General features: G+C 42.6%; 1 pseudogene; it reads right to left on the bottom strand.

Annotated features, from left to right (window-relative positions):
- The window catches only part of LOC144668498 (heparan-alpha-glucosaminide N-acetyltransferase-like), a 123848-nt pseudogene extending 109943 nt beyond the window's left edge, over nucleotides 1-13905 (bottom strand).
- Between the last annotated feature and the right edge of the window lie 7317 nt (nucleotides 13906-21222).

The raw sequence follows: 21222 nt of genomic DNA, 5'->3' as shown, positions 1-21222 counted from the left end.
TTATGTGATCAGATGTGCATTATGCAGCGATCTCTTTTGCAGCTTAAAAGATTGCCAGGACACTTCAGCAGGCATCAAGTGGCCAACTATACAGCAACAACAAGATAAGGGAGATGATTCCAACAGTGTAAACTGGGGAAGCCAACACGCTGGCATGGCTTTCCTGTGATCCAAACCTAATAAACAGCCAGCATAAAAAGGTCTACATCTGTCTCCCACTATCAAGAAAAGAGATCCAGTTTCAATAACATAAACACAGGGATAGGACTACACTTGGTTCTTTGTGGATCAACGTGTTGAAGGTGCTCCTGAGCTACCAAGAGAAAAGGTGAAAAAGCAATGCCCAGAGGTCATTCACCATTCACCTGAAACAGCACCTTGACTCTCAGCCATGGTTAGTACAGAACTCAAAATACTGTATGTTCCTCGAAAAACATTCCCAGTGTTTCCACTGTGCTTGTTACGCCCTATACTTCCTCCATCAATTCCCTGCCAGTAAACAGCGATTTCTCTTCCCTTTGTACGGCACTCTTGGGAGTTAGTGCCTCTTAATTGAAACAGACCCTCATAAAAAAAATCACCAGCTGGTTTTGTGGCCAAATCCTCATAAATAACACAAGCACATAAAAAAACAGGCAAGCCAATTAACACAAAGCACAGCTTGATGGAGCAAGGCAACACTTTGAGAGCAGCAGGGCAACCTGACGCTATCAGAGAATGATACAGCATAGATAAGGCAACAATAATCATCACAGGCTTGGCCTTTAAGATGCAAAGAAAACTTATTATCTAAGGATTGTATTTATACTGTCGCCATCAGTCTGAAACCACTAGGTGCAGCCCAACAGCACTTGGTGTACATTGTCTGGCTCCAGTTTGAATTCTCTCCGCCAGGAAAGAATTCTGTGCAGGTGTGTTTATACACAGAGCTCTCTTCCCAGCCAGTAGATATTCAAATTTTTCGCAAGTGGAGATGGGAGGGCACATATTCCCAACCCAATTAAATAAACTCTGGGCAAGTTATTCAACATGCCGATGAAACTCAAAGGATCCCTGAGCACGCTTTAAAACCAGTTTGGTACCGTTCTGCTTATTCATACATAGGCCATGGATTTGGATGCTGAATTAGCCCTATCCATCACATCATGGTACTACTGGGAGCAATCCTATTCAGGAATCATCTGGTCAGTGCAAGGCACTTTTTAGTGCTTTAAATGAGATGTTAAACCAAGCCCTCACTGCTTGCCCAAGTGGGCGTTAAAGATCCCATGGCAATATTTAAATATTCACCCAATCACTCATCCCTCACACAACATGATTACAAAAAACAGAGAAGACTAATCCTGCTTCTCAATGCCATTTGTGGGATTTTTTGATGTATGCAATTGTAGTGTTGCTTGAAGCAAGAGAGCTCACTGCCCTTCTTGGAATAAATTGGTGGCACCCGCTGAAACCGCTAAAAAGGCCCCAATTAAACATGTTAATCTGAAGACAGCACAACCTAGTTCTCCGTCATCAGGGCACTGGAGTGTGAGCCTAGGTTATTCAAATCCTGGAGTGGGAATTAGACTTGTGGCTCAGAGACAACAGGTACCACCAACTGAGCCAAACCAAGATATCTGTGTTTTACTATAAGGTCAGTTTTATAGTTTCTTCATCATTCAAGAACCCATAAAAATCAAACAGAGAAAGTACGGAATTTGGATTCATCTGACCAAGAAAATATTCTGAATAGAAGTAACATCATCAATAATGGTGGCTTATAAAGAAAGAAAGACTTGCATTTAAATAGCGCTTTTCATAATCATCGGATGTCTCAGAGCACTTTACAGCCAATGAAATGCTTCTGAAGTGTAGTCACTATTGTAATGTAGGAAACGTGGCAGCCAATTTGCCCACAGCAAATTCCCACAAGCTGCAATGTGATAATGACCAGATATTCTGTATTTGTGATGTTGATTGAGGGATAGATATTCTCCAGGATACCAGATCTTAGAAATAGCGCTGTGGGATATTTTAAATTTTCCCCAGCAGGCAGATTGGTGCTCAGTATTGGTTGCATCCAAAACGAACCAATACATGGAAAGTTATAAGCAATCTAAACATTTATTCGTCCTACTGTATTGTATTTGTGCTTTGGGGAAATCCAAGACTTCACTTCAACAATTTCTAGTCAAGAGGGTTGTATGCAAACAGGATTTATAAATTTGCTTGCAAATTGGACCAGTTGCTGTAGAATCATTTATGGCTGAAGAATTACCTTTCTGTTTTGCTGCGTGCTCCATAGGAATCTTCATCTCAGAAAAGAACTGGTACAAATTAAACACAAAGAGGAGATTAAATTCTCTTCACAAGGTAACGTGAGGAAGCGGGTAATGACTGACAGGACTGAGTGGAGATAGCAACACCTGCTGGAAACATTCAACGCTTGCAAATCATCTGCTGAGAGGCTTCATATTCATCTATCTTCTCCCCCCCCACCCCCACATAGATACACAATAAGCTTTATATCTGCTTCTCAGATGGCCGTCATAAGTTAAATGACTTGCATTTATCCAGCGCATCATGTCACTTCTCGGAAGCAGCTCAAAGTGCTTCAAAAACATCTTAGAGTGCTTCACGTACAGCGAACTAGCTTGAAGCCAGCCATTGTTGCTACATGGGTCAACTTGACAGCCACTCGTTGCCTGTGACATCAGAATAATGACATCAGAATAATAAAGCAAGGGCATTCGTCACTGACTTTGAAGAAAGCTGCCCACAAAGATCTAAATGGCATTCCTATCCCATTTCTCAATGGTAGTTTAAATCTGGTGACAAATCCAGGGGATGACTTGACATGCAACAGGGATGTCAGAAAGTGGGTAGGCAACCAACAAAATTGAGGTGTTCACACAGAGCAAACCAGGAAGCTAAAAACACTTACGTTTTTAATTTAAATTTTCAGATAGCAAAATTAATTTGACTGTATTCAGATGGAAGTTAAAATAAACATAGACTTTTAAAAATAAATAATCTTTTTCATGTTTTTAAAAATATGTGGAATTTTTAATCATTGTGGAGAAACTGGACAGCCCACAAATATAAAATTAGTTTTTCAGGGTCAGAGAGGGTGTTTAGCAACAATTTTGAAGTTAGGAAGCCATTAAAAAACCCAGTACAAAAGTTACACCACATTCGACAAGGTGTAACTTTTTGCAGAATTTTTCCAATGAGACTAACAGTGTTAGAGTGGAAGTTCTCACTGATGTGATGATCTCATGGAGATTGCCATCTCTGGGAACCCCTGCAGTGCACCCTATGGAGGGGAGTAGACTCACTGACATCATTTGGATTTCAGCATTTATTTATGCGTGTCCAAACTGCCAAAGTTACTGTTAGTTTCAGCAGGGTAATGTCAGCGAACACTGACAATTTCACTAACATCATCATCACAAAAAAACCAGGCCGTTGCGATCCGATGAACGATCACTTCCATAGATATCGCCATGTAAGTCGATCTTTGAAGCCTTGAGAAACGTCTCCAAAAACGGAGTCGACTTATCCACCAAGCACAAAGTGGGAAGCCAGCATTGTCATGGCTGGTTGCCATTTTTGTCGTTCACCATGCGAGCCCTTCTCTGTGTGCAGGTGTCTTAAACTCCCGTACATCTTTGCAACATATCCTGTATCGCCTGCTTGATCCTTTGCACCTAGTTATAAGGCACCAGTAAGTAAAACATCCTTTTGTGGGGTGAAAAGTTAAGGCTGACTACTAATGCAAGTATAGCATGTCGTGGCTGGAAAGGGGGATGAACTTATACATCGAGTGTATGCAAAATTTTGAGGACTGAAAAAAATGGGATTGTCTTATACACTGGGTTGATCTATAAGCCACTATCTGTAGTATTTGTTTTTTTAGTTCTATTGGTTGAAGGATGAGTGTTGGCTCCCAGGAGACCGCTCAGACAGCATTTTCTGAGGGTATATTTTTGTGACCATCAAGCTGAAGGATACTCGTTCTGGAAAAGAGAAAACGCTGGCACTCTCAGTGCCCAGAGAAGTAATGAGTGCTCCAGGCCATGGGCACCATTGGTGATGTGTGGGGCAAAGTTCCATTTGCTCTGCCCAAAAATGTGCTTTAATTCAGTTAGAAGCTCATTCCCTACTGCACCTCTATTTTAACAACAACGTATTTACATAGAGTCTTTAGCATGGTAAGACATCCCAAGATGCATAACAGGAGTATTATCCCACAGGATACAGACCACCCTTGTAGGCTCACTGGGTAAGATTACCAAGCTATTGTTAGTGGTCCTGAATTTTGTGGTCTGATCAGTCAGTCAACATTACCAGGCTAACCAAAGATATCACAAGACTTTCCTGTTGCTAATTTCCCTTTGCCAATTCCTTAACATATCTGATATTGTCACTATTCCTTTTAGATCTTCCCCTACACTCCGCCAAGTAAAGTGATGTTAAGATTATCTCAGTCCAGTAACAACTTGTTTTACTTTTGGTAGTACATAATGTGAGTATTGCTGAAAAAAGAAACATGTCAAAGTTTTTCATCTTGCACTCATCAGGACACTTCACAAGAATAACAATATAAGGGGAAAACAACAATTTATACTGCATGAGAAGAGAGTGCTGATTGGTTGGCAAGTAGACTCTGATTGGTAGAGGCATTGCCATGGAGAATGCACCGGTGTGGCACATTTGCATGTACTGGAAGCTACATATATTAATACACAGGGCCCTGTTCTTTGCGGACAGAAAGAACATGTATGCACTTTGTGCCTGTAACAGCCAAATAAAATAAATGACAGCCATTCGCTGACTCATTCCTCAGGGCAATGCCTTAACCAATCAGGGTCAAGCTGCCTGGTTTAAATTTCAAACAATGCTTGGCAGTTAACTGTCAGTCACTATCACTGTTGCATTCTCCATGGCAACACCTCTACCAATCAGAGACCACTTGCCAGCTAATCAGCACTCTCTTCTCATATAGTATAAATTGTTGTCTTCCCCTTGTATTAGAATTCTTGCAAAGTGTCCTGATGAGTATAAAACAAAAAGCTTTGACATGTTTCTTTTTTCAGCAGTACTTGTTTTACTTTGATATACTGACAATGAATCATTGATGAGATCTGTTCCTCCCATGATATTTTTCTGTTTAAAATCTCTGGCCAATGGCAACTTTTCAGTGCTCTTGGTATATTTCCATGGGCTTTACACTGAGCTGCTAGAAGAGGGAGCCTCCTCTTCTGCTGGATGCTTGATGGAGAACAGTGCCAGGTAAAATTGTAAACACGGGGAACGTTTCCCGGAGCTTGGTACTGAGGACTGCTTCTCCAAAATCAGTGCTATAGTGCAGAAACACCATAAATAAAGCCCCTCTTTTAAAACTCTACTTTCATGAAATCCAACTAATGCCCATTACAGCTTCTATCATGCATGTACTAGTTCTGAGATCAATTGGTGAGACTGAAAAGGTTTACTTGAAAACTAAGCTGTCATAAAATCTTGATGAAACCCCTGAAAATCCTTAACATATGATGGAGTAAATACTGATAAAGCAGAGGTTTAGAAAGACTGGCTGTACTTAAAGCTGATAACTTAGCAGGACGGGAAGGGATGCATCCGAGGTTGCTGAGGGAAGCAAGGGGGGAAATTGCAGAGGTACTAGCCATAATCTTCCAAGCCTCCTTACATACAGCGGTGGTGCCAGAGGACTAGAGAATTCCAAATCTTACACCCAATGTGTTCTTTCAACTATTGTGTAAGTAAATGTGGCAATTGTCTTGCTATCAAGTTTCACTAGGAAGCTCCAGTTGAGACGGGAGCCTTATCACTGAATATAAATCCGAGTTTGATGATGTTTTAATGTTATAATTATTACTTACTGTATGCATGAAATAGTTTAGAATCTGTGTACGTTACTTTAGCTACAATGAATTGTCATTAATTTACAATGTGCACATTCCGCTCAGTCGCTTGAATATTGCTGAAAAGAGAGACATGTTGTCAAAGCTTTTCATGTAATACTCATCAGGATAAATGCACAAATGTCAAATTTCACATGATCACAACCTTTTTGCCTCAGCATTGATTTGCCAACCAGTTAGCACCCTTTTCTCCTGTAGTATAAATTGTTCTGATTGTTTGAAATTTGACATTCTTGCATTTGACCTGATGAGTGCGAGATGAAAAGCTTCAGCAACAGGGAAATGTGTTTCTTTTCAGCAATACATACAAACTAATAGGTATCCCATTAGTACTGACTGGCACTGGAACACACAATGGATCATTTTTAGTCAACAAAATCCTTTCTTAGACACAATCACTTCAAGAAGGCAGCTCACCACCATCTTCTCAAGAGCAATTTGGGATGGGTAATAAATACTGACCCCCACATCCCGTAAATGAATTTTGAAAAAGCCTTAAGAATGACGTTGCCTTCAGATTCACTGCTAACCATTTACATCGGTGGTATTCTGTTGAGACTGGCATTAGTGCAGACTGTAAAAGTGAAGCAGAGGGGACATGATGTTGCACTTTGTCTTTATCATGCCTGACTTGGGAAAGCAAGTTGCTCCCTTTGGGTGGCATTTTGCACTGTCATCCTTTATCAAATTGATGAGGAGAATATGTAGTAGGATTGGAAAAGCAACCAGAAAAAGTACCAATAAAAGCTTGTGTTACTGAAGACAGTGTGCACTGAAAAGCAAGGAGATAGTGTCTTAGGACTGCTAACAAAAAAAATCACCCACGGTTATCTCAGAGCCCATAATTTGGCTTGACAGACCATGGGCCTCTCCATGTTAACCTTTCATTAACCCTGTCCAGAGGCAGCTCGATTCTCTATAGCATGACTAATCATTTCAGCACTCTCACCTCCTCAGGTCAAATACATACAGGGTTTCCAATGGCCTGAAAGGTCAGTCTAGCCACTATCATGCCAATTATGTCAAAATCCATCTAAATGCAAACACTTCTATAATTAAAAGCGAGCTCTTCAGCTCCAGGTTAATAAGCATTAAAAAATATCCCAAACGGGAACATCAAGAAAAAAGGCAATGTTTGTATTCCTAGTCTGTAGTGATTAACCAGTTTTCAAAGCCGTGAATATTTTCCAGGTTCTCAGCCTGCCTAGCTGCTGGCCATACCTGATTTCTAATCCTTTTACTGATTCTGAAATCTAGATGGTGACTTCGTCTCAGAGAGGATTCACCAGCCATCCAGGGTCGAACTAACCAGCTCCAAAATTTCTAAACTGATCTAGCTGATCTCCCGTGGCATTGCTCAATTGTATTGTAGGACCTGAGTTGCTTGTGACGGATCTCTGTTTAACCCGAGTTGTCCCTATAAATCCACTTTTCAACCTTGGCCTAAATGGAATGTGATGGCACCGGCTTAGAGGCTGAAGTAATTTTTTCTTGTTTGCAGCCTACTTTCAAATCCCCGGTTTTTCTCCAGAGGTCAAAAGAGACCAGCAGATAATAGGGCCCCTCCCACCAGCGGGATTTTCCGGTCCCGTCAAAACCAATGGACTTTTGAACAGCTCGCCGCATTTTTTGGCCCCACCCCCACCTCAACGGGGCTGTAAAATTCCACCCAATGTCTGGAATTCATTTCCTTTTTTGAAGAACTATTCTTTAATGCAGCTCAGGTGGAAAACTCGCAGTTTATTCCAGATTATTTGAGTCAATGAAGTAGAAGTAACATTTACTTTACATGTGTCTTTGAGGTGTGGCAGACAAACCCTCGGTGCATGATGGCTAAACAGATAATCAGCCAAATGGAAATCAGACAGGTTCTGGATTTTAAAAATAAAAGCCTTACTTTCCAACTTGCTTCTGTGTAATACCTGGTCTTCATGCATCTTTGACTTTAGGTTGTCAACTAATGAAACCCCCTGATCTCCCAATTTCCTTTAGTGGAGAAACTTCTGACTAGCCACTGCAGGTATGAAATCTGTAGACTTTGTTGCATTTTATATAATGGCCGATAGGCTCAAGTACGTCATTGGAAGAGAGGCTGCGGCCAGCGATTCAACAAAAGGTCAAATTTAGACTTGTCCACTGAGCACCTACTGAGCGATCTCCACCACCTCCAATAGGGTAGACACAGCTCTCTGTTAAGTACATAATTACAGACTGCTAGCAACTAATGGAGCTCCAAGAAGTTCACTTCACTGGCCAAAAAAAACTTTTCTTCAGCTCTTTGTACCAGTTGCAGCTCAGTGGGTAGCACTCTTGACTCTGAGCACAAGGTTCCAGGTTCAAGTCCCATTCCAGGATTTAAGCACAAAAATCAACACCGAGTCTCCAGTGCAGCATTGAGGGTATGCTGCACTGTCGAAGGTGCTGACTTTCAGATGAGATGTTAAAGCCTGTCTGCTGTTCAGGTGGTTGTGAAAGATCCCATGGCACCATGTTGAAGAAGAGCAGGGGAGTTATCCCCTGTGTCCTAGCCAACATTTATCCATCAATCAACATCACAAAAACAGATTACCTGCTCATGGTCATATTGCTGTTTGTGGGAGCTTGCTGTGTGCAAATTGGCTGTTGTATTTCCTACATTATAACAGTGATGACACTTCAAATGAACTTCATTGGCTGTAAAGCACTTTAAGAACCCAATGGCCATGTAAGGTTCTATACAAATGTAAGCCTTTTTTAATTAATTTTTTCTTCTCTTCTGAAGATATTGCAACCCATAATATAGTCTTTAACATAATGTTTCGCGGAGCCTGTAAGAAATCATTATTGAAATGCTTCTGGCCAATCAGGTGAATTGGTTAACCTGTACCCAATTAAAAATCTTCATGAACTATCAATAGCAGGTGCAGGGCTCCCTCCAGTGGCTTAACAAGCAAATGTAGTGTGGAAATGAACTGTGCAAACCAGGTACCTCCCTGGCTCAATCACACTGTCCTACATGGATATGAACTCCACCTGTGCTTTCTTTGAGGATTTTGGCTACCTCCTCTGAATTCACATTAGAATCAACACATCTTACACTACAGAAAGAGGCGTTTTGGACTGTCATGTCTTTGGCAGCTCTTTGAAAGCTTTAATCCCATGTTACCTTGAGAGTTTGATTCCAGGACATTTACGTGTAACAGGAAGGAAAGGACTCAACACATATGCCTGGGCACTCAGTACCCACCCACCACCCTCTCCCCCATTGCTATTAAGCTCTGGTTATGCCTGCGTTTCTTCTTTTTAGTTAGTTACCAAACCTTGTCATGGCCCCGTTACTCACTTTCTGTGGTTTGCTGGACAATTTCCTGGGTGATGCTTTAGTTTTCAAGAGTTCACAGTATCACAGAATCTTTACAGTGCAGGAGGAGACCATTTGGCCCATCGAATCTGCACTGGCTCTCTGAAAGGGCATTCCACCTAGTCCCACTTCCCTGTCTTATCCCCGTAACATTGCACATTCTCTCTTTTCAGGTAGCAATCCAATTCCCTTTTGAATACCTCGATCGAACCTGCCTCCACCACCTGGGTGAAGTTTGTTCCAGACTCCAACCACCGCCTGGGTGAAAACATTTTTCTTCACATCACATTTACTCCTTTTGCCGACTATTTTGAATCTGTGTCCTTTAGTTCTTGATGTTCCCTTGAGTGGGAACAGTTTCTCACTATTTACCCTGTCCATACCTCTCAGGATCTTGAATACCTCTATCAAGTCTCTTCTCAGCCTTCTTTGCTCCAAGGAAAACAGTCCCTGCCTCTCCAATCTATCCTCTTAGCTACAGTTCTTCGTCCCAAGAATCATTCTTATGAATCTCCTCTGTACTCTCTCCGATGCCTTCACATCCTTCCTTAAGTATGGCACCCACAACTGGACACAGTACTCCAGATGAAGCCTCACTAGTGTCTTATACAAGTTCAACATGACCTCCTTACTCCTGTACTCAATGCCCCTATTAGTAAAGCCTAAGATACCATATGCTTTATTAACTATTCTCTCAATATGCCCTATCATCTTCAATGACCTATGTACATATACACTAAGGTCCCTCTGTTCCTGCACCTCCTTTAAAGGCTCTCCCTTTATTTTATACTGTCTCACCATATCTTTCCTGCCAAAATCAATCACCCCACGCTTCTCTGCATTGAACTTCATCTGCCACTTGTCTACCCAACCCACCAACATGTCTATGTGCTTTTGAAGTTCAAGACTATCCCCATCACAGTTGACAACATTTCCAATCTTCATATCATCTGCAAATTTTGAAATCATGCCCTGCACACCACAGTCTAGGTCATTAATATATATCAGGAAGAGCAAGGGTCCCAACACCAATCCCTAGGGAACTCCAATACAAACCTTCCTCCAATATCAAAAACAACCATTTATATCACTACTCTGTTTCCTGTCACTCAGCCAATTTCTTATCTAAGTGCCTACTTTCTCTTTTATTCCATGCCTAGAATTTAGCTCACAAGTCTATTGTGTGGTATTGTATCAAATGCTTTTTGAAAATCCATATACACCATATAACAGTGTTTCCTTTATCAACTTTCTCTGTTACCTCCTCAAAAAAAACTCCAGCAAGTTAGTTAAACATGATTTTCCCTTGATGAATCCATGCTGGCTTTTCTTAATTATCCTGCACTTGTCTAAGTGATTATTGATTTTATCCCGTACTATAGTTTCCAGAAGTTTACCTATCACTGAGGTCAAACTAACTGGCCTGCAGTTGCCAGCTTTATCCTTGCACCCCTCTTTGAACAAGGGTGTAACTTTCACAGTTCTCCAGTCCTCTGGCACCTCCCCTGTGTCTGAGGAAGTCTGAAAGATTATCACTAGTGCCTCTGCAATTTCTACTCTCACTTCCCTCAGTACCCTTGGATGTATCTCATCTGGTCCTGGTACCTTATTTATTTTAAGTAATGATATCCTTTCCAATACCTCCTTCCTCTCAATTGTAAGTTCTTCTAGTGTACCAGTTACCTCCTCTCGCATCTTGGCTTGGGTAGCAAGTTCTTCCTTTGTTATTATAGACCATTCCAGATAGCTTTCACTCTCAATTTATATAGCATCTGTGGTGTTCAATTGTTCTGTGTTTGATTATGAGAGTCTGATGACTAATCAATGCTCACCGTGCTAGATTAGTTAAGCCTGGGTGTTGACTCAGAGCAAAATAAAAAGGCATCACAAGAAGCTACTAGAAGCTGAGCTACAAGCATGAGTGCAGGCATTTTGTGATTGCAGAGACAAAGCAGTTTCACACTCAGAAAACAGTATCATCTCTACATTGCTCTGAGATATATCAAATATACAACACCAACATCTCCTCAGTCAAATCTTTCCTCGCTTGGTTAGGCAAGGAAAATCAATAATTCAGTTGATACTTTCCTTAAAAACCTGAAAACCCCAGGAGGGAGAAAAGACTGGAAAGATAAGGAGTCCTACAGTTAGGAGGTTCTGAAAGAGAACAATATAGAATAGGAGATTGTGTTTTGAGTCTGAAATTCAATGCAGTAGGGTGAGGGAATGGAAGATTAACTGCAACCTGACCTTATCCCCTCCACATAACTGATGCACCTTAGTTTCCATTGAGAGCAGGAAACGGGTACTGAAAATCCAAAATACTGTTGGAACAAAGGCACAATATTGAGCACAGAGTTTTAAAAAATTCTCAGAAATATCCCATTTATACCAGAAGATCCTAGCTGGTTGCAATATTGTGAGGGAAGCTGAGGGCTCTGTGCCCATTCATTGCACAAGCAGCAGTATCAGTTTTGCTAATGTATGACCTATATTTCCTATCCATCACTTTTGATAAGAGCAATAAGCTTGGAAAATATGTTATTTGCTACGCTTGGTTACCACTTACTGAGGCTGCGATTAGAAATGGATTTTTCTGCCTCTAATCTCCCACCCAAGTCATTAACTTAATATGCTGGCCCTTCCTTTCCATCAATCCCGCTTCTAGGATCTAGGAATACATGAAAGAAAGAGCCAGCTGGGTAGATTACAGAAAGATAATGCTCCCTTTGGGAAGCCAGACTGCAACAGCAGCAATTAAATTTACAAGCCACCAATGCTTTTCAGCAGTCACAATTAACACTTGCGTTTCACTGCAATTCACTCATTACTTGGTGCATTCATTCTCATTAAAACAGTGGATAACAGCGTTAGGGAAATGGAAGATTCCCTTTCCAATTTGTGAGCAAGTTACAGCATCAAGTACTTCTAGCTCTGCATGGGACAGGTCAGAGGAAGGTCAAAGCTCATTCTAGATTAGCCGAACATTTTAAGGGGATTTAGAGGAGGCCCACCAGATGCTTATGAATCTGACATCTAAGTGTCCAGAGGTCTTTGTTAGATATATGTTGCATGATCAAGAAGCTTTTGAAAACTGCAACAGACCCATTGCCTAAGGAATGAACTAATCCTGCAAGTTGACTTTATTGATGGCTGACGATTATCACTGCTTTTGCCAGTTACATCGATTATCAGGCAGAGAATCCTACAAACCCGACCATCACAAGGTAATATCCTGGGGTAGAGATTCTGCTTTGGGCACAATAGGCGACCTGGGAACAAATTGTGCTCAAAATTGCATTCGTTTTCTGAATTGAATTTTTTTTGCTCAAATTAATTTTCATGTCACCAAACAAGTTTTCCACTAAGATGAAAGCAAAACACTGCGGATGCTAGAAATTCTGAAACAAGAACAGAAAATGCTGGAAAAACTCAGCAGGTCTGACAACGTCTGTGGAGAGAAAAACAGAGTTAACATTTCAAGTCATCAGCTCTAAAGAAGAGGCATACGGACTCGAAACATTAACTCTGTTTCTCTCCACAGATGCTGTCAGACCTGCTAAGTTTTTCCAGCATTTTCTGCTTTTGTTTCACAAAATCTTCCACGATGCAGTGCAATCAGACAGCATTTTAGAATGCATTTTATTTTTCAACTTTGCATCAAAAAATATTTCTTGCTACATTTGAGAGTGATAACTTGGTGAAATTTGATTAATACAAATGAAAATAGGTTTAATCAGAAACAAGAAGCATTTTTAATCAGAACTTGTTAGTAGCCCCAGTTTAATTGATTGAAAATAACTTTAAAAACTGTACAGGACAATTTACTCGTTTCGTTGGTGTACGGTAGTCAGTTTCTTCGTAAATTAAATATTTTTGAATGTTTAAAAGCTTTTAAAAGGTGCCTACTAGGGCACTTGCACCTAAAAACAGCAGCTACATTTTAATAGCCTTCTTGAAGCAAATAGCGGAAACACACTATGGTGATTAATTCAATCTGGGGATATGGCAAGTTCTGTGGGTGGGAATGATCTCTAGTTTTTTTTTAAAGCAGTGAAAAAGATCATGGAAACTCAATTTGCACTGGACTGAATTTGCCCTTGAAATTCCTCAATCTTTTGCGTTGCTTTGGTCAATTTTGGGTGAATTTTGTTGGATAAACCAGCACGACTGAGCAGAAGCTCCTAACCCCTATCTTTAAGTGAAAGTTTATGGAGTTATTGCACAGTACCACAATGGTTTTTATCAAAATCACAAATAACATCCAGTGTGACTACGACAAAGGTAAACTATCCTTCCCCGTCTTTCTCATCCTGTCTGCAGCCTTTGACACAGTTAACCACATCCTCCTGCCCCAATGCCTCTCCCCTGTCATCCAGCTGGAGAGGACTGCATTCATCTGGTTCCTTTCATATCTGTCCAGTCATAGCCAGACAATTACCTGCAATGGCTTCTCTTCAAGCCACCACACTGTTACCTTGGGTGGCCCCAAGAACCTATCACTGGGGCCCCCTCCTTTTTCTCTTCTACACGCTGCCTTTCAGTAACATCATCTGAAAGCACAGCATCAGTTTCCATTTCACCAGCACCTCCTGACCTCTCCACTGCTTCTAAAATTTCAGACTGCCTGTCCAACATCTAGTACTGGATAAGAATAAATTTCCTCCAACTAAATATTGGGAAGGCTGAAGACATTGTCGTCAGTCGCTACCACAAACTCTTCTCTAGCCATCAACTCCATCCCTCCCACTGGCAGCTGTCAGACTGTTTACAACCTTGGTATCATATTTGACCCTGAGATGAGCTTCTGACCCCATATCCATGCCATATGTAAGGCCACTTATTTCCACCTCTGTAACACTCCCCTCTTACCATAGCTCATCTGCTGCTAAGACCCTCATCCAGGCTTTACCTCTGGACTTGTCTATTCCAAAGCATTTCTGGCCAGCCTCCCACATTCTCCTCTACATAAACTTGAGGGCATCCAAAATTCTGCATGCCCATGTCTGAACTCGCACCAAATCCTGTTCATGCATAACCTCTGCGGTCAGAGACTTACACTGGTTCCCTGTTAAGCAATGCCTCGATTTTAAATTTGAAATCTCATCCTTGTTTTCAAATCCCTCCTTGGCCTTGCCCCCACCTCCCTCCCCATCTATCTCTGTAATATCCTCCAGCCCTATAACATTCAACAATATCTTTGCTCCTTGCCTCTTGAGCATTGCCAATTTTAATCACTCCACCATTGGAGGTCGTGTCTTCAACTGTATGGGCCCTACGCTCCGAAATTCCCTCCTCAAACCTCTCTGCCTCTCTACCATATTTTTCCTTCTTTTAAGACATTCCTTAAACCCAACTCTTTGGCCAAGCTTTTGGTCATCGATCCTAATATTTCCTTAGCGGTTCGATGTCATTACTTTTTAGTAACATTCTGTGAAGTGCCTTGGGACATTTTATTACATTAAATGTGCTACATAAACACAAGATGTTATTGTTATTGTTGGCCTGTGAGCGCAGTGAGGAGGCTCACTCTATGGGAGTGCACATCAGAAATTCAGGCATCTGGTCACGATTTTGCAACCATTAAACAGTTGGGAAAATCACAGCTAGATAACACCCAAATGCGTGCACTGTCAGTGGACGAGTCTGGTTGCTTGAATTATCCCACTGGCAGGCCAACTGGTGAAATATTAAGTTTCAACACATTAAACTATGCAAACTTGTGAAAAAACTTGAGACATTCAATACTTTGGCATTAGGCACAAATGCTTTATAACATCTTATAAATGGCCTGAAAGAAAGCTGATTCAACCCTAAAGAGCACCTCCTACTGCACCAAAGTGTCATTCTTCAATAGTGGTGAATTATCAGAGTTACTGTACTCCAGACTTGTATCCCTGAGAACCAGATTAGGAACAAACTCATTTTTCCTCAAACCATAAAGGTAATTGTCCAGCTATAAAGGCCTAATGCCTAATGCCTCTTTGCTGCTGTTGATTTATTGTCATTATCACATTCATCATAGGTTATAATTGCCATGATAGAAAGAAAGAAGAGAATAAACACTGTATAATTGTCAGTGGCTACACATTTACTGGATACAAAATGAAGAGCATTACAATAAAGAGAAAGGCAGTGGGAAATTGTGAAGTGCCCCAGGTAATTCAGGGGACACAACTCAATGGAAATGAAGCAATGAGTTATTAAAAGGTTGACAATTGGGCATGTAAGAAGCCTCTTTAAGCTAAGTTGTAGGATGAATTTACCAATCCCATAATACCAGCAGGGAGCCAGCTTCAAATGGGGTGGGGGTCAGAGAACGTGCGATCTACTGTGATAGTCCCATTGCTAACTTATGCTCTCTTCCAGCGCGGCTCTTCACTCAAACGGCAGATTAGTCAATTTACCCGAATGAATTAAAATTGTAGGATGCGAGTGCAAACAAATCTGAAGACAATGGAATAAACATTCGTGCCCACCAACCAACTGCAATGAGGTGCGCACACAGAAAATACAACATCCAAATTATTTAACTTAAGAAAGGTTCAAGGCATCCCATGTCCTTCTAATTGAAAAATCCAGTATGCATATCAGTAATTTTTTTGACATTTGAATAAAGACCCACAAGTACAGTCATCCTCCAAGGTGATTAATGTAGAGTGTGTCCATGGATCCAGGCAGCTCCTTAAGAAACGATGTGAACTGCCCAAGAGCTGCTCTGGAATGTTGAGCTCATAAACACAACCAGTCAGTAATGTTATCAGATCAATGCAGTCTTCAAACTCCCCCAAAACCTGGCACTTTCAAGCAAAAAATGAAAGTAATTTTTCGTACGTATATTTTCTTCTAAGAGAGGAGAATATTTTGAACAAAGACCCTAGTCTTTCCTTTCCCTTTGATTCTAGGTTGTCTGATTCCTTCAATAATTATGAGCTGGCAGAATAGGACTGAAGGTCATGCTTTTGGAAATACACAATCAAATATTCAATTGGAACGGTATGACTGCAGACCTCCTGGGGCCATAAAAATGCTCTTTATGGAATGGAAATAGTCAGGGACTGAGTTTAGAGGTCGAGAAAAGTTTGAAGTTTTCATTTTTTATCATGATTTCTCTGTGCTTAATCACCTTGTTCCTAAACTGGGGCCAGTCCATGGCGAGTGAAAACTGCAAATATGGGGGAAGAATACGGCTCAATTTGGCCCCTTCCTCTTTGACACTGTTCTTAATCCACGTCAGGGAAATATATGAAGGCATAAAGGGATTATAAGGCACTACAGGATTCGGGCAAACTTCTAAACTACTACTTTAATTAAAATACATTTTATGAAAGGTGTTTTTATGGCACCAAATTGTGTCTGTGTTGATTTACTAACACATACCTAGGATCTCACAGAATATTCAACAAATGATATATAAGACTCATGAAATATAGTCTTACACTGGAGTAGCCCCCATGCTAGATTAGGATGCTAAATCACAGATAAACACAACATCTTCTATAAAAGATAACACTTTATACTTCACTTATTTATATTTATGCTCGGCAATGTGAATAACATAGGTGAAAACTGATGACCAACACTTGTAACATAATAAATATCTGCAGTGAGGGTGATCACAAACCTCTTGTGACTTTGTCACCGACGAGTTATTCCCTCAGCCCCAAATATATTTTCCCAAAGCTGCAACTTCATAATAGATCCGTGACTTATTGCTGAATCAAGTTATGTTTGAGGCTTGGGCTATCTCATCCATTATAGTTACCGGTGGGTTGGGAGAATAGCTGACTGCAAAATGATGAATTCTCCCAGCATCTGCAACTAAATAATTATGTCACCCAGTGATGTGGAAATAAGGAAAAATGTACCCATACTCTCAAGCCAGTTTTCTATGTAAATCTATATTTTCACGAATATATATGACAAAGACTCATATTTATATAAGCACCTTTCTGATGAACATTGCAGAGGGCTTGTACAATGAATTACAGTGTCAATTATTTAGACAAAATCAGCAGCCATTTTGTACACAGAAGGATCCACAACAACCAGGTCATCTATCCTTAATGGCTTTGGTTGTGTAATGGAAACTAGATAACTTGCTGTGCTCTTCTTCAAATATACACTACAAGATCTTTAACAACCATCTGAACTACCAGAAGAGACAGACATGACCACAATTTAATGCCTTATAATACCACTTCAGATAATGCAAGCACTCTCTCAGCACTTCACTGGAGTTTCAGTGTAGACTTTACATTCGTTCTGGAGTAGACTTTTGACCTATATAACCTTCTGACTCAGAAGTAAGAATGCTACAAACTAAGCCAAGCTGAACATTGTGATGAAGTATCAACTGAGCATCATAAATATAACTAATTCCACAAGCTAGGCAAGCATCAGAACCCAAGACTGTCCAAGGGTTGACTGAATAAGTTTTGCTCACAGTTAGAATAAGTACAATGCAACACTATGCAATGCTTGGTGAAACTATGCATAGCTCAGTGTGTTGCACCAGAGTGGTGGGATGTGAGTATGCAGCTCACCTTCATATTTCTGAGCTTCACATCTCAGTCACATTCATCATCAAGGAGGAGGAAGAGGAGCTAGTTTCATTCCTGCTCCTCCTGGCCCTAAAAGATAAAATTCTAGAGTTATCAGAAGGGCCTCTTATTGTCTTCAGACTTGGTCCTCCAAGTGGGAAAACCCCAGTGCCGTCCCCATTTGGGCCCTGGTTAAAATTTCACCAGGATCCTATTGATGTAACTGGATCCCAACTGTTATATGTTTGTGAGGCATCTGTCTGCTTTAGGTGGGCTTATCATCTGCCTGCAAGACCCTGCTGGTTAACATCACAAATGGCCAGAATAGGTCAAGATCTGAGCAGGTTAAATAATCTACTCCTATCTAACTGTCCACCTTCCCAGTTTCCACCAGGTTGAAAAGAGTTAAAATCAAACCCTTGGTATTCTGATTTAGGATTTATCCATCAAGGAGCCAACTGTACCAAGAAACTCCCATACAAACCTTCAGGCCCATGAAATTCAAACACAACAAATCAACTAGAAATAAATATAAACACAAGTATAAATGAATTGCCTGGATTTTGTGGGCCAGATTGCCAGGGTTGGCAGGCCCCATATGGCCCACAGGCCATAGTTTAGATATACCTACATTGGCAGCATGATGGATAGGCAATAAACATTACAGTAATATCCCATTGTTAAAATGAACCTCAAGCTATTTGTTTTGGAGTGCTCTTCGTAAGATCATTGTCTATATGAAAATGATTAATAGATGCAGAGTGCAAAAGAGTCCAGTGAAGGAAAAACTCAATTTCAGCCTTTGAGCCTTCTCTTTCAACAGATGGTGTGCAACCCACAGGGCCACGGACTGTCTCCAATTTAAGTAGCCAGAGGAAAAGTGCAAGAGATAAACCTCTGAAGCTTTACCCTGGCTCATGAAGTTAACCAAGGACAGAATTTTATGGATGGTGGGCTGGAGGGGGCAGAGCGGGAGCGGGCACGATCAGGTCCGCGCTGCCATTTTGCATGGACGGGCCAATTAAGGCCCGCTTAGTATACTTCACGACGCCAGTGCATAGCGGGAGTGGGCAGGCGGCAGCAGGTGTGCTCAGCTCACCGGGTCCAATGGCGACCCGGCAGCCTGTATGAAGGGAGGTCTGGCAGCCTTGCAATGGCTGCTCGGAATGGCTGGGCGAAGGGCTCATGGTTATGCAAGTCCGGAGGGTAGGCCATCGGGGCAGGTCAGGCCAGAGGGTAGGGCGGGGGGACAGTGTGCCCCTCGTTTTTCCAATGAGTGCCTTGCTGCCCTCCTTGAGGAGGTGGCAGCACGGCAGGAGGTGCTGGTGCCCCAGAATGGGGGGAGGAGGCCCCCCCACATGATGAAACGTGCCTGGGAGGAGGTGGCGGAGGTGGTGAGCTCCCGCGACGTGGTGCGACGCAACTGGATCCAGTGTCGCAAGCGCTTCAATGACTTGTTGTGCTCTGAAAGGGTGAGTACCATGTTAGCATTGGTCATGTAACCCAGCAGGTCAGCTTACCCCCCCCTGGCACCCCCACCACCCCCCTCCCCCCAAATCTGAGTGTAGCAACTGCATTGAATCATTGACGGTATGTGTCCTTTGCTGGGTGGGCCAGCAGAGATTGCCCATGCCAAAGTCAGTCTGAGAGGGTGGTGAGGAGATGGGTTCTGCACCCGCAGCATGTGTTACACTGAGTCCCACATGACTGGTTTGGGGCGCAACCTGGAGGAGCTGCACCCAGGCACTGTGTGAGAACTCCAGGACATGTCCAAGTCAGGGTGATGACATGCTGGGAGGGAACTTCAAGGTGTCGTGGCTACGAACAATCATCTGCCCTCTGTGCTCCACGTGCTTGCGCCTCCTTGCTATGGAAGGATATACCGTGTGGTACCTAATGTTATGTAGGCAGCTTGTGGCCAAGGGTGGGGTGGGGGGGGTGGGGAACAGGCCGAGCATCTTTGTGTGAGTGTTCGGCAGCAGCGGGGTGAGGAGGCTCTGGAGCCCCAATAGGTCCCACTCTGGTTGGGGTGGGCCGTGTGCGAAGAGAGTCCATGTACAATTTGCACAAATCAATGCTCATCTCTCATTTTCAGGAGGAGAATGCTCATAACGCGGCAGAGCGTGTGAGGGCTGGCGGCGGCCAGGCGCAATTAGCCATTCTCAGCCGGTTTGAGCAGGAGGCCCTGGATTTGGAGAGGCGCCATGCACCCAGACCCACTGGTGTTGATGAGACTGGGGTGCCATGGCTAAGTATTTGTGCCCAGCAGTGAGGTCAGCATTGTTCTCCCAACAGCCATAGCAGTGCTGAATGTTAAGTGATTTAATTTTGCAACATAGCTTGACCATTGCTTATGGAAGGATGAGCGCAAAGATCACCCACTGACCCTTGGAAGGAGCCGGAGGCATAGAAGTTGAAAGCAGCTGTGACCTTCAGAGCCACTGGCATGGGATGTCCACCCACACAGTTAACGGAGATCTCAGGCCCTGACAGATATAGTTGACTGTCTCCCTTGAGAGACGGAGCCTCCTTCGGCACTGCATCTTAGACATATTGAGGTAGCTGCTTCGCTGCCTGTAAACCCTGGCAGCAGGATGGTGGCATCTTCTTCGGCCCCTTCCGCTCTTGGCCCTGCGCCCCTTGTGCCTGTGTCCGTCCTCCCAAAGGTGGCTCCCCTGGAGGCTGAATGTGCACTTCTGGCCTCCTCCCCCTTCTAGCCCTCCCTTCCTCCTCAGATGAGGTGCTTCCAGTGGAGAGCTCAGCTCCCATTCCCAGGCTAAGGGAAGGCTTCCTGAAACCTGCAGGCCCAGAAAAGATTCCTCACTGCAAAGTGCTGACCTGATGGTTGTGAGTCCAGACAAAGCAGCTGGGATGCGTTTTGAAGTATTGCAGATCACACAGGCAAGTTTCAAAAACTTTGAAAAATCAATACTCGAGAGACCACACTCGCGACTCCACTGAGCCCTCTTATCCCGCCCGTGGATGAGGTTTATACAAATGTGTCCTCCCCACCTGCCCGTTGTGCCCATGTGCCAACCCGTAGATCGGACAGGTGCCAAAAAATCGGCGTCAATTGGTGAGTCAAGGGCCTTAAGTGGCTCGTTAATTAATGGCAGGCACGCAGCGGATATCATCGCGTGCCCACCCAATGAAATATCGTGATGGCTCGCCTGACGTCACCGTGTGGACATGTGGGGCCTGCCCCCACACACCAACGGGAAAATTCTGCCCCAAGTGACACTCTAGGCTATTGGTCCAAACTTATAACCTACATAATTCAGGCCTGACCAGTTTTCATTTCATAGGCGTGTGAGCACAATGTGCATAATAATCATGACGATGTCAGGGCTTTGTCTAAGATTGATCTACCAATAATGAAGGTGGTTGGATTGGTTATTATAAACAAACAGGA

The sequence above is a fragment of the Cetorhinus maximus genome, chromosome 27 (assembly GCF_964194155.1).
Source record: "Cetorhinus maximus chromosome 27, sCetMax3.hap1.1, whole genome shotgun sequence".
Lineage (NCBI taxonomy): Eukaryota > Metazoa > Chordata > Chondrichthyes > Lamniformes > Cetorhinidae > Cetorhinus > Cetorhinus maximus.
This window is presented reverse-complemented; position numbering and strand designations above follow the sequence as displayed.